The sequence below is a fragment of the Ziziphus jujuba genome, chromosome 12 (genome assembly GCF_031755915.1).
Source record: "Ziziphus jujuba cultivar Dongzao chromosome 12, ASM3175591v1".
Lineage (NCBI taxonomy): Eukaryota > Viridiplantae > Streptophyta > Magnoliopsida > Rosales > Rhamnaceae > Ziziphus > Ziziphus jujuba.
In genome coordinates, this window is record NC_083390.1 from 6,643,196 (window position 1) to 6,657,875 (window position 14,680).

A 14,680-nucleotide genomic window follows, 5' to 3' on the forward strand; every position below is an offset into this window, starting at 1 on the left:
ACCTGTACAATATATGCATTAATGAATTTGGAAATTAAAACTCCTCATTTTGATCCCACTATTCAAGTTCTTTTTAAAAAGTGCTTAATTTGATAATTTTTTGATTGGATTCAGACAATGTACGTGGTGGAATTAATTAATTATCAGGATTCGTTACATGCACATACTTGTAGGCAAATAGCTAATGATGAGTGTGACAGATACTATATATGTTCTAAAATTTTTAGTGTTTTTCTAATCAAATTAACAAATGGCAATTATACTCGGTCCAAAAAATAATAATAATAATAAAAGCAAATATACATACCGATCATGCATTAGCGAATTTGGGATGACTTTCAATTACGTACAAGGGCGAGCGAAAATTTGGAAACAGTGGGGGCGAGGAGAGAATATAAAACAACTAGTTTAAATTACGGAATTTTCTGTTTTGAATTTGATATGGTATAAAGGAATTTCTAATCCATTAATATACAATGATTTATAGAAAAAAAGTTATCGAAAAATATAGCCTAACCTTTTAAAGGTATCTCCATCAAAACGTAATTTTAAAATTTCAACATATATATATATATATATATATATATTTTCATCATTTCTAAATTTAATGAACAAATTTCATTATTTTATATATACGCTCTCTGACATAAAAATAAATTGGCAAATTATACATAAAAATATTAAGTCATAGTATTTTTTTATTTTTAAATATTAAAATTTTAATATAGTTAATGATAATTAATTAAATTGCTATTAGGTATGGAAATTTCATTGGATTTCTTTCAAAAAACCAAGTGAAATTATATATATATATATATATATATATATATTTACCCCATTTAATATTATGTGTCACTATATCCTACACTATAGGGATAGGTTCCATAACCAATTAACTACTATGTACGTATTGGAAGTGCAAGGATTCCAACCATACAGCCACTGGGTTGTCCATAAGGACAGATTTTATGATCAATAGGTCCTTTTCAAGTAGCTTCCCCCAATTTAATTATAACGTAAATTTTTTTTTTATCTAATATTACATAATATATTCATAAACACTAAACACATTATAATAAACAAAATTAATTTTAGTTAATAAAGGTACAATATATTAATGTTTATTTAAAAGTGCTTAATTTGGTGTAACTTCTTGGGACGTAACCTATATGGTTAAATTAATTTAATTAGGGGCCCTTTGAAAATGTTCATGATTTGGTTTGATTTGCTTAATAATGTGTGATTTGTTTAATTCGAACGTGGATAATAATTTATTATCTCGATTAACTACAAATTTAAGGATGAAAAATAAATACACCCAAATTAAAAACAATTTCAATTTTTTTTCAATTTAGAGTGTTGCCTTTTTTTTTTTTTTTTTTGTGGGTTTCCCTCTCCCTAAATTTTTAGTTACTACATTTGCTTAACAAGCTCTAGCTCCTACTAATAGACATTTGAAATAAACAAATAATAATAATAAAAAAAAACTTTATCAATCAACGTATTAAATACTTATAAGGATTTTCTTATGTGGCAAAAAGATTTTACCTATAAATTAGAGGTTTAGCTGGAATTTGAAAACACATTAAACCATCTTATAAACTGTTGGATTAATGCTCTTGGAGCAAGCTAATCCATGATTAAGAGCCTTGATTAATAATGAGCTGTAGGATCCCCAAACTAGCTCGTTAATTGATTATTAAGATACAAGAAAGAGCCCATTAATTGGGCCCAAGGTGTTATTAAACCCTAGGAGGATTAGGATTAGCAGTCTATAAATATACTGTTTACTAGCCTCCAGTTAATAAGTTTAACGTATTATTTTCTAGAGATTTAGAATCTCAGTAGAAAATAAAACACATTAAGAGAAAAAAACAAAAACTGTGAGTTTCAGAGGTTTTTTTAGATTAATCTTCTTATTTCTTTTGTGATTAGGTGCGCCCACATGCAGATCTGTCACTTAGAGAATAGTTTGGAAGGTTCTACGCTAAAGGTTAGTAAACTTATGGATAATGACATAATTTATTGCACACTTTATTCAATCTCGATCAGGTTTCCGCTGTGTATATGATACTAGCAATTGGTATCAGAGTCGTGATTGAATTAGTGTGTGATAAAACGAATCCATTTTTTTATTTTTCATGTATATATGATGTATATTAGATATATGGCACCTAGGATTCTATTATTCATGTTATTTATATATATTTTTTTTATTATGAATGAATGATTTGGTTTTGGCTTTAATCCATGGTAGATTTTTGCTTGTATATTTTTTTTGGGGATGTAACAAGGAGGCTAATCATAAGATTAGGGTTTCCTCCTTGATTGATTTACTTATTTATTTTTCCTGCAATTTTATTTGAATTTTTGTTTTATGTAAATTCGGATTTATTGGAAAAATATGTAAAAGTACCCGAAAAAAAACTATATACTCGTTGCTGTTCATTGTTTTTCGTGTGTATTGGAGCTGCGGCTTGATAGATCAACACCATAAGAAGTTTAAGGACACGGAGGAGGATCGGTGGGAGGAGAACGGTCGCCAGAAACACTTGCACGCGACAACACGCGCCACTCAAAGCGGATGAGAGTGGGATTCACGCGCCTAAATTCATCAGGCGCGTGGAGGTGCGTGCATGATCAGATGTTGATGATTTTTTGTGGGTAGATTTCTTATTTGGGTGTCTACCTTCCTATAAAATTGCATGGTGATTCGAGGTTTGTGTGGCGACTGGCAGCGGTTTTGGTGCTCATGATCAATAGTGGACTTGTTAGGGTTTTGTATTTTTTGGTCTAAAAACCCTATAAACCAATTCTAACTTGGCCCACACCCCATTGACTTGCAAGATCTGAAGAAAAGAAGTACGGGCCAAATATTAAGTTGGGCTTTTTGGGCCTATTGGGCTTGTAATTTTTCTTTTCTAAGAAACCATAGATTAGGGCCTATTAATTATTCTATGTTTATAATTGTTTAAATTATATGGATATAACATGTGATATGTGCTTAACATGTCATTTAGAATAGGTGGTGCCATATAATTGCATCATTTGATATATACATGTGTATAATAATATTTGTTTTATCTAGATAATATTATTATGGAAAACCCTAATTAATTAATGGAAAATATTGAATGGGTGAAGGTTTTAAAGAATTAATTTAATCAATTTCAAACCTGCGGGCTCCATTAAGGGTCCAATAATAAAATGGTTATGTGATGCCCCAACGGATAAACATGACCAAATTTTATTAGATTGGATCTAAAATAATTTCAAAATTTTAATAAGGTTGTACGGCCCAACGTCGACAATACTTAGATATTAAAGATAATTTTGAAATTAAAATTAATAGTTATTACATTCAATTTTAATGACATTAATAATCCTCCCAACGAGGCTCTGTTAGTGTTATTAAAAGACCAAAGATTATTGAAACAATGGTTGATTTTAAAATTAATTTTGAATGATGTGTGTTTGTGTTATCTGAGAAGGCTCTGTCTAAGGAGGTAGGTTTTTAAGGAGTCTGAGACCCACCTCATCTTTCCTGGGAGCTGACTTGGTAGGACACTATACGTATCGGGTTCAAAAAGTTTTAATTTTTTAATCAATTTTGAGTGGTATATTTTGGGGTTATCTAAGAAGGTTCTGTCTAAGGAGGTAGGTTTTTAAGGAGTTTGAGACCCACCTCAACTTTCCTGGGAGCTAACTTAGTAGGACATTAAAATATACCATGTACAAAATTTAATTTATTACAAATGTTTTACCCAACGTAAGTATTTGTAATGGAAATTAAATTATTGTTGCAATAAACATTAATAATAAGTAGTTTAAGGGATCTACGTATTTGTATGTTTGTTGTGTTGATTACGTGTTAATATGTGTGCATTTTAATTTCAGAAAATGACATCCCTTAATCCTCTAGCTACAATTATGAATCAAAAACCATTGGATGGAAATAACTACGACCTATGGAAAACCAATCTCTATGTTGTCCTTGATTTTGAGAGAATTAAATTCATTACAACAACTCCAAAACCCCAGGAGCCCGCTGCCAATGCTTCAGAGGAAACTAAGAAGTAATTTGCAGATTAGCAACAGGCAAATATAACAGCTCGCTGTTATATTCTAGCCAGCGTGTAGAACATTTGCAGAAGCAACTTGATAGTCTGGAGTGTGTGTCAGAAATGATTCAGACTCTAGATGGGATGTTTGCTAAAAGTAGCAGTACTGCTTTAAACAAGCAGCTATAGGGGCATTAATGAACACTCGCATGACTGGAGAAAGTGTGCGGGAACATTGTTTAAAGATGACGGCATATCAGTACTGCGGAAGTGATGAGGGCTAAGCTGGAACAAGAGATGAAGATAGACATGATCTTGGAATCTCTACCGAATAGCTTTAGTCAGTTCAAAATGAACTATAATATGAACAAACTAAAGCTTACTCCTATTGAACTGATGCACGAGCTTGAGAGTGCTGAAAGGTCTCTCGGGAAGCAAGAAAGTGCTTATCATGCTGAAAGTTCTTCAAAGCCTAAAGGGAAGCCTAAGGGTGGAAAGAAAAACAAGAAGCAGAAGGGAACAGGTCCAGCTGTCAAACCGACTGCAATGAAGAAGCCGAAAGGCAAGTGCTTCAAGTGCGGACAAAAAGGTCACTGGAAGAAGGACTGTCCTAAATCAGGTATGGGTAGTCTAAATGTTGTTAAGGCTTGTTTAATGGAGAATTACAATGACAAATGGATCATTGATTCAGGAGCCACTAACCATGTTTGTTACTCTTTGCAGTAGTTCAAACAAAGCAGCCCACTTAATAAAGGACAAAGAAGCTTGAAGTTGGGAAACAGAGAATATGTCTCCGTAATGGCAGTAGGACTAGTGGAGTTATATTTTGATAATAAAATTTTTAATTTATTAGACTATTTATTTGTTCCAGATTTTAAGAGGAATTTGGTTTCTGTTAGTTGTTTAGTTGAACATGGTTTAACAGTACAGTTTAATTCCTCAGCTTCAATAAAGAGTAATAATACTTTTATTTGTTCCAGATTATTGATGAATGGTCTATATTTTTTAACTCCTTTGTCTTATAGTATTAATGCCATTGAAATTAATGATGATGAGCAACTTCCTTTATCTAAGAAAATGAAGGTTTCAAATGAAACCTATCTATGGCATTTGCGATTCATATTAATTCTAGCAGGATTTATGGTTTGGTTAAAAGTGGAATTTTAAATTCCTTGATCTTTGAACCTATACCAGTATGTGAATCATGTTTGGAAGGTAAAATGACAAAGAGGCCTTTCAAGGCCAAAGGAAATCGTGCCACCATACAAGTGGAATTGGTACACACGGATATATGTGGACCAATGAGCATTGAAGCAAGAGGCGAGTATGAGTATTTCATCACATTTACTGATGACTACTCAAGATATGGTTATGTTTACCTAATGCGCCATAAGTCTGAAGCTTTTGATAAATTTTGAGAGTATAAGGTTGAGGCAGAAAAGCAATTAGGTGTCCATATCAAACAGCTTAGGTCTGACCGAGACGGTGAATACTTGTTTGGAGAGTTCAAGTCTTACTTGGCTAAAGAGGGGATCATTTCTCAATTATCATCTCCTGGAACGTCCCAGCAAAATGGAGTCTCTGAAAGGAGAAATAGAACCTTTTTAGATATGGTGAGGTCGATGCTTAGTTATTCATCATTACCTGAATCGTTTTGGGGATATACCTTAGAAACAGCTGTATACATACTAAACTTGGTTCCATCTAAATCTGTTTCAAAGACACCCACAGAATTATGGAAAGGGTGCAAGCCCAGCTTAAACCATATTCGAATTTGGGGTGCCCCAGCACATGTCTTAGCACAGAAATCTCATAAATTGGAATCTCATACAGAAATGTGTATATTTATTGGCTACCCTAAGGGAATGAGAGGTGGAATATTTTATAATCCAAAGGAAAAGAAGGTGATAGTAAGTACTAATGCCACTTTCTTAGAAGAGGATTATATGAACAATTTTAAACCTAAGAATAAAATGGTTCTTGTTGATGTTCAAAGAGGGAAAAATGTACAAAATAAACTCCAAGGTGAACAAACACAGGAAATAGCTCAGGACCAAATTCAAGAAACTCAAGAACAAGGATATAATGAAGAGATTGATAATCCACTTGAACAAAAAAACTTGGATTCTCCTTTACATGTACAACAACCAGTACAGCAAACTCGTAGTGGGAGAATGATACGTAAACCTGCAAGGTATGCCTTGTTAGGAGAGACTTATCAAGTCATTTTGGATAATCCTGATGATGACCCTACCACATACAGAGAGGCATTGGAAGATATTGATGTGCAAGAATGGAGAAAGGCCATGGACCGTGAGATGGAATCTATGGATTCTAACTCAGTCTGGTCTCTTGTAGAAGCACCTAAAGGGGTAAAACCAATTGGGTGTAAGTGGATCTACAAGAGAAAGAGAGGATCAAATGGGAAGGTTGAAACCTTTAAAGCTAGATTAGTGGCAAAAGATTTCACCCAGAAAGAGGGCATCGATTATGATGAAACCTTTTCGCCAGTAGCCATGGTTAAATCTGTCCGGATTCTCTTAGCTGTAGCAACAGCTCTCGATTATGAGATTTGGCAAATGGATGTCAAAACAGCTTTTCTAAATGGGAAGCTGGAAGAGGACATTTATATGCAGCAACCGAAAGGGTTTATAACAAAAGGTCAAGAGCACATGGTTTGTAAGTTGCATAGGTCTATTTATGGACTTAAGCAAGCATCCAGATCATGGAACATCAGGTTTGATCAAGTTATCAAATTATATGGTTTTGAGAAAAGCCCTGATGAACCATGTGTGTATAAAAAGATTCAAGGAATAATGGTTGTTTTTGTGGTTCTTTATGTAGATGACATTCTGTTAATTGGAAATAGTGTGAAAGTGTTGTCAGACGTAAATGGTTACCTGAAAGAGCAGTTTGATATGAAGGACTTCGATGAAGCTAACTATATTCAAGGAATCAAACTTTTACGAAACCAGAAGAAGAAGATGTTAGCTCTATCCCAAGCTTCTTACATTGATAAAATAGTGACCAGATTCGACATGGAAAATTCCAAAAAAGGACTTCTACCCTTCAGACATGGAATTCATCTTTCTAAGGAGAAATCACCAAAAACTCCTAAAGAGAAAGAACTCATGAGTAAGAAACCTTATGCTTCGGCTGTTGGTAGTCTCATGTATGCCATGCTATGTACCAGGCCAGATATCTACCATGCGGTGGGAGTAGTAAGCCGGTACCAATCAGACCCCGGAGTAGAACACCCAAGTATTTAAAGAGAACGAGGGATTATATGTTGGTGTATTCCAATAGGAGTCTTGAAACCCTTGGTTATACGGACTCTGATTTTCAAGGGGATATTGATTCTAGCAAATCAACATCAGGATATGTGTTTACCCTAAATGGAGGAGCCATTTGTTGGAGGAGTGTTAAACAGACTTGTGTTGCTGACTCCATGACTGAAGCTAAATATGTAGCTGCATTTGAAGCTGCAAAGGAAGCAGTATGGCTTAAGAAATTTCTTTTGGATCTCCATGTGATACCAAGTGCAGATCGGCCCATTACCCTTTACTATGATAACAGTGGGGCCGTAGCACAGTCCAAAGAACCCAGGTCTCACAAAAAGCAGAAACACATAGGAAAGTACCACTTGATCTGTGATTTCATTGAGAGAGGAGATACAGTGGTTACTAAGATAGCATCTGAGGAGAACCTAGTAGACCCTTTTACTAAGACTCTTCCTAAATGTGTGTTTGAGAAGCATGTAAATTGTATGAGTCTTAAAAGGATTCCAGACTTACTTTAGAGTAAGTGGGAGTTGGTTACATTTATGCTCTAGGAGCAAGACTAATTGTAATTTCATTTTCTAATTTAATGTATGGATTTTCAATTCTTATGCACGTTTTATTTTATGTAGAAGGTCCAGATTAATTATGTAGTATATGATCATATGGATATATTCATAGAAGACATGGTCATAGGTTCTCATAATTAATGAATTATCTCACAGTTGTTAAATAAAGTTGGGCACTTTATTTAGACAGCAATATTTTATGAAATAATCTGTCTTGATTATTATAAAATATTGGAATGAATTATGGACATTCTGAGAGGATCGGAAGAGATTTAATTAAGGATAAATTTATGTGAAATGTATTAATTTTCAGGCGATATTAGATATGTTATTTTTCTTAATCCTGAGTATATTATAAATAGGTAATTAAGTGACTATGGTTCTTTGAATTATCAATAGGTGAGGTCTATTTTTGAACGGCCAATATCTTGATGATTTGGGAATTATGGTTCTTTGATTGCTAAGTATTTATGAAATATACAAAAAGGAATTTGTATGAAATGTCCTCTTGACATGTTTCGGTACTCGGATGCTGAAAGTCGCTGGTCAGTGCATTGGATCCGTTAAAAAAACTGATAAGTTAAGAGAATAAATAATTAATTGATTGACAGAAATTATTATCAATTAATTATTAATATTTTACAAAGGAAAAATACATTTAATATAAATATTATTAAGCTTGGAGTTCACATCTGGGCTTTTAGTGGAATAGCACCAGATAAGATCACGGTCCCAGGCTTGCTCAAAGCAAGTGGGAGATTGTTGGATTAATGCTATTGGAGCAAGCTAATCCATGATTAGGAGCCGTGATTAATAATGAGCCGTAGGATCCTCAAACTAGCTCATTAATTGACAGAGCTCATTTAATTGATTATTAAGATACAAGAAAGAGCCCATTAATTGGACCCAAGGTGTTATTAAACCCTAGGAGGATTAAGGTTAGCAGTCTATAAATATACTGTTTACTAGCCTCCAGTTAATAAGTTTAACGTATTATTTTCTAGAGGTTTAGAATCTCAATAGAAAATAAAACACTTTGAGAGAAAAAAACAGAAACTATGAGTTTCAGAAGTTTTTTCAGATTAATCTTCTTGTTTCTTTTGTGATCAGGTGCGTCCACACGCAGATCTGTCGCTTAGAGAATAGTTTGGAAGGTTCTACGCTAAAGGTTAGTAAACTTATGGATAATAACATAATTTATTGCACACTTTATTCAATCTCGATCAGGCTTCCGCTGTGTATATGATACTAGCATAAACATCATTGAGAAATTATATTAAGAAAAAGAGAGTGAAAAGAAGAGAGAGACATGGAAGGTGGAAACACAATGTTAATGAGAGTTGCGATATTGATTTTGGTGATGAGCATGGTTTTATTATTGGCGAGTGCAGTGGAGGTGGATCATGCAGCTGAGATCTCTTCAAACCCTGCGGTTCACTCCAAAAACAGACTTTGTCGTCTCAAATGTGGCCTTAAATGTGGGTGGAGTCGTAAATACTATGACGATTGCATGCGTAATTGTAAGCATCCTTCTCCTCTCCGTCACTCTACTCATGATCATGGTTGTGCACACTCCATTCTCTCCAACCATTACCAAACTACTGGTAATTATATACTAATTAATACCCTTTAAATTGATACCTCATCATCTTCTTTTTTAGTTTTGATTTAGTTTTAATAAGTTTTTAATGGAATTATTATTATTTTTTGTACATTTTGGTTGTCAATTAATTTCAGATGTTTCTCAAGTGATGGAGACTGCGGATTCGTCCAATAACAACTGCTCCAACACAACTACAAGGTAGGCCTTGCTCTGCCACGTCACCATGATTATTATTAATAAATAACTCATCTCTTTAAGATGATATACAGTAAATATTAGACGGGATTTTAATTAATTATGTTGAAATTATTGACTTGTTTATAGTTTCTCAACATACATATATTGTTAATTTGTCCACAACCCCCTTTGGTCTATTACTGTGTTTAGATTCTTGCTTTTTCCAATTGATATGATTTGCGATGAATCAAAAAATTACAAAATAGTTTCACGGATATAGTAGTAATTAATAACTGGAAGAGTTAGGTGATGATCAAAGGAAATGATATATATTTCACCCAATTTGTAATTATAGAAAATTTCCATATATATGGAGTGAAAGTATTTTATTGATTATCATTTATGGTAATAAATAATATTTTTCAATTTTAAAAATCGTTGGCTAAAATTATATAAAATTTCCATATATATAGAGTGAAAGTATTTTATCTATAAATTACAAGTTTAGCTAATTGGAAAACACAGAAATTCTATCAGAGAGAAAAAAAAAATGTAGAAAAGTTAGGGAAATATGGAAAGTGGAAACAGAAAGAGAGTGGCGACGGTAACCTTGAGCATGATATTGGTTGCCGGTGTAGTAGATGTAGCTAAAGAAGTCTCAACAACATCTGATTCTGATTCAGGGGTTGACAATTTAAACAAGAAGTGTGTGGGAAAATGCATGTATAAGCGCTAAAAATATTATTGTCCCTCATGCATTTGCCGCTTGCATGGGTATTTGTATGGTTGGTTGCAAGCTTTCTTGTAACATCCCGTCCCAAAGTACAATGAAAATTTTCCAACTTTGACCGAGGTTGACCGTTGACTTTGACCATTGACCATTGATCGAAGGGTCAAAACTTGACTTTTTGACTCCGATGGAATTCTAGGTTGACTAAGGAATTTTAGACGGGTCCTGACAGTTGGTATCAGAGCTGTAGGTTTTAGTATTCCTAAGGGACTGTGCATTGTTGTGCGTCCCATCCACGTTTAATCTCTCGTTTTACCCGTCTTAAAGCGTTCTTTCCCCTTGTCTCGAAGCAAATTCGTTGCCCGAGTTGAAATAACTCTAATCTTTGAGGGTGTCAATCAGAATCACCTATCGTAACGGGGAATTCCTAAGGCTTAGTCAAAGGTCGAGGATTGCCTTTTCTTTTTTGAAGGTCAAGTAATGCGGGCAGATCCAATCTTTGAATCTCTTTGGGACATGAAGCGACCCTAGATACAGATTGAGTAGTTATGCATCTTATGTTTATGGACCGCTAGCATAAAGGAGTAAAGTTAAAGTGATTCAGCTTACCTGAAGTGGTGCTTCGTGGAGGAGTTAGGAGGCCTTTACCGTGGTTAATTTCTGTCCTCGTCTCCAAGGAGCTATCGGAGAATGGTTGTCAAAGGTATTTGACCCATGTGGTTGATGTCCGAGTAGATGGTGAGCGTTGGAACTGCTCATAATGGGAAGCAATTTGAAGGCGTTTCCCCAACAAGTTACCTGGATTATGACCGTAAAAAGGATATCAAATCGTCATTAATTTGGCTTTGGACATCAATCTATTTCAGTACCGCCATACCGTGTGACTCCATCAAAATAAAAGGACTGAAAGGCTTAGCTGCAAGATTTGGTGAATAAAGGTTTCACTAGATCAAGCTTATCATCCTGAATGGCATCTGTTTCATTCATGGAGAAGAAGGATGATTGCCTAAGGGTGTGTATCAGCTACCAACAACTTAACAAGGTCAAATGTTCACTTTTTACTCCTAATGAAATTTCACATTGACCGAGATACCATTAAAAATTACAAGTTGTCACAAGTTCATAGACTAGTTGCACGTTGAAAACGGAGCTACGGTTTGAATGTTGTTAGCAAAACAAATTAAGGTCCAAACTATCCAAGGGGTGCCGGAATTGACTTTTTGTTCATGCAAAGTTGAGCGCTGACTCATGCATGGTTCTGAAGTACTCGTCGATACAAGTCTGTAGACTAGCGGCGCGTCCGATTTAGACATGTGGTTTCAAAGTTATGGAACTGTAGAGTTTTCAAATACAGCATTATTTCCATAATATTTTTACATATGTGATCAGTGTGCCACGTGTGACTTAATATGCTGAAATTATTGACTTGTTTATAGTTTCTCAACATACATATAATGTCAATTTGTCCACAACCCCCTTTGTTCTATTGCTGTGTTTGGATTCTTGCTTTTTCCAATTGATATGATTTGCGATGAATCAAAAAATTACAAAATAGTTTCACGGATATAGTAGTAATTAATAACTGGAAGAGTTAGGTGATGATCAAAGGAAATGATATATATTTCACCCAATTTGTAATTATAGAAAATTTCCATATATATGGAGTGAAAGTATTTTATTGATTCTCATTTATGGTAATAAATAATATTTTTCAATTTTAAAAATCGTTGGCTAAAATTATAGAAAATTTAAATATATATGGAGTGAAAGTATTTTATCTATAAATTACAAGTCTAGCTACTTGGAAATCACAGAAATTCTATCAGAGTGAAAAAAAAAATGTAGGAAAGTTAGGGAAATATGGAAAGTGGAAAGAGAAAGAGAGTGGCGACGGTAACGTTGAGCATGATATTGGTTGTCGGTGTAGTTGATATAGCTAAAGAAGTCTCAACAACATCTGATTCTGATTCAGGGGTTGATAATTTAAACAAGAAGTGTGTGGGAAAATGCATGTATAAGCGCCAAAAATATTATTGTCCCTCATGCATTTGCAGCTTGCATGGGTATTTGCATGGTTGGTTGCAAGCTTTCTTGTAACATCCCGTCCCAAAGTACAATGAAAATTTTCCAACCTTCACCGAGGTTGACCGTTGACCGTTGACTTTGATCGTTCACCGTTGAATGAAGGGTCAAAACTTGACTTTTTGACTCGGATGGAATTCTAGGGTGACTAAGGAATTTTGGACGGGTCCTGACAGTTGGTATCAGAGCTCTAGGTTCTAGTATTCCTAAGGGACTGTGCATTGTTGTGCATCCCATCCGCGTTTAATCTCTCGTTTTACCCGTCTTAAAGCGTTATTTCCCCTTGTCTCGAAACAAATTCGTTGCCCGAGTTGAAATAACTCTAATCTTTGAGGGTGTCAATTAGAATCACCTATCGTAACGGGGAATTCCTATGGCTTAGTCAATGGTCGAGGATTGCCTTTTCTTTTTTGAAGGTCAAGCAATGCGGGCAGATCCAATCTTTGAATCTCTTTGGGATCTGAGGCGACCCTAGATACAGATTGAGTAGTTACGCATCTTATTTTTATGGATTGGTAGCATAAAAGAGTTAAGTTAAAGTGATTCAGCTTACCTGAAGTGGTGCTTCATGGAGGGGATAGGAGGCCTTTACCGTGGTTAATTTCTGTCCTCGTCTCCAAGGAGCTATCGGAGAATGGTTGTCAAAGGTATTTGACACATGTGGCTGATGTCCGAGTAGATGGTGAGCGTTGGAACTGCTCATAATGGGAAGCAATTTGAATGCGTTTCCCCAACAAGTTACCTGGATTATGACCGTAAAAAGGATATCAAATCGTCATTAATTTGGCTTTGGACATCAATCTATTTCAGTACCGCCATACCGTGTGACTCCATCAAAATAAAAGGACTGAAAGGCTTAGCTACAAGATTTGGTGAATAAAGGTTTCACTAGATCAAGCTTATCATCCTGAATGGCATCTGTTTCATTCATGGAGAAGAAGGATGATTGCCTAAGGGTGTGTATCAGCTACCAACGACTTAACAAGGTCAAATGTTGACTTTTTACTCCTGATGAAATTTCACATTGACCGAGGTACCATTAAAAAGTACAAGTTGTCACAAGTTCATAGACTAGTTGCACGTTTAAAATGGACCTACGGTATGAAAGTTGTGAGCAAAACAAATTGAGGTTCAAACTATGCAAGGGGTGCCGGAATTGACTTTTTGTTCATGCAAAGTTGAGCGTTGACTCATGCATGGTTCTGAAGTACTCGTCGATACGAATCCGTAGACTAGCGGCGCGTCCGATTTAGACATGTGGTTTGAAAGTTATGGAACTGTAGAGTTTTCAAATACAGTATTATTTTCATAATATTTTTAAATATGTGATCAGTGTGCCACGTGTGACTTAATATGGTGAAATTATTGACTTGTTTATAGTTTCTCAACATACATATAATGTTAATTTGTCCACAACCCCCTTTGGTCTATTGCTGTGTTTGGATTCTTGCTTTTTCCAATTGATACGATTTGCGATGAATCAAAAAATTACAAAATAGTTTCACGGATATAGTAGTAATTAATAACTGGAAGAGTTAGGAGATGATCAAAGGAAATGATATATATGTCACCCAATTTGTAATTATAGAAAATTTCCATATATATGGAGTGAAAATATTTTATAGATTCTCATTTATGGTAATAAATAATATTTTTCAATTTTAAAAATCGTTGGCTAAAATTATAGAAAATTTAAATATATATGGAGTGAAAGTATTTTATCTATAAATTACAAGTTTAGCTACTTGAAAATCACAGAAATTCTATCAGAGTGAAAGAAAAAAATGTAGGAAAGTTAGGGAAATATGGAAAGTGGAAAGAGAAAGAGAGTGGCGACGGTAACGTTGAGCATGATATTGGTTGCCGGTGTAGTAGATGTAGCTAAAGAAGTCTCAACAACATCTGATTCTGATTCAGGGGTTGACAATTTAAACAAGAAGTGTGTGGGAAAATGCATGTGTAAGCGCTAAAAATATTATTGTCCCTCATGCATTTGCAGCTTGCATGGGTATTTGCATGGTTGGTTGGAAGCTTTCTGGTAACATCCCGTCCCAAAGTACAATGAAAATGTTCCAACTTTGACCGAGGTTGACCGTTGACTTTGATCGTTGACCGTTGACCGAAGGGTCAAAACTTGACTTTTTGACTCGGATGGAATTCTAGGGTGACTAAGGAATTTT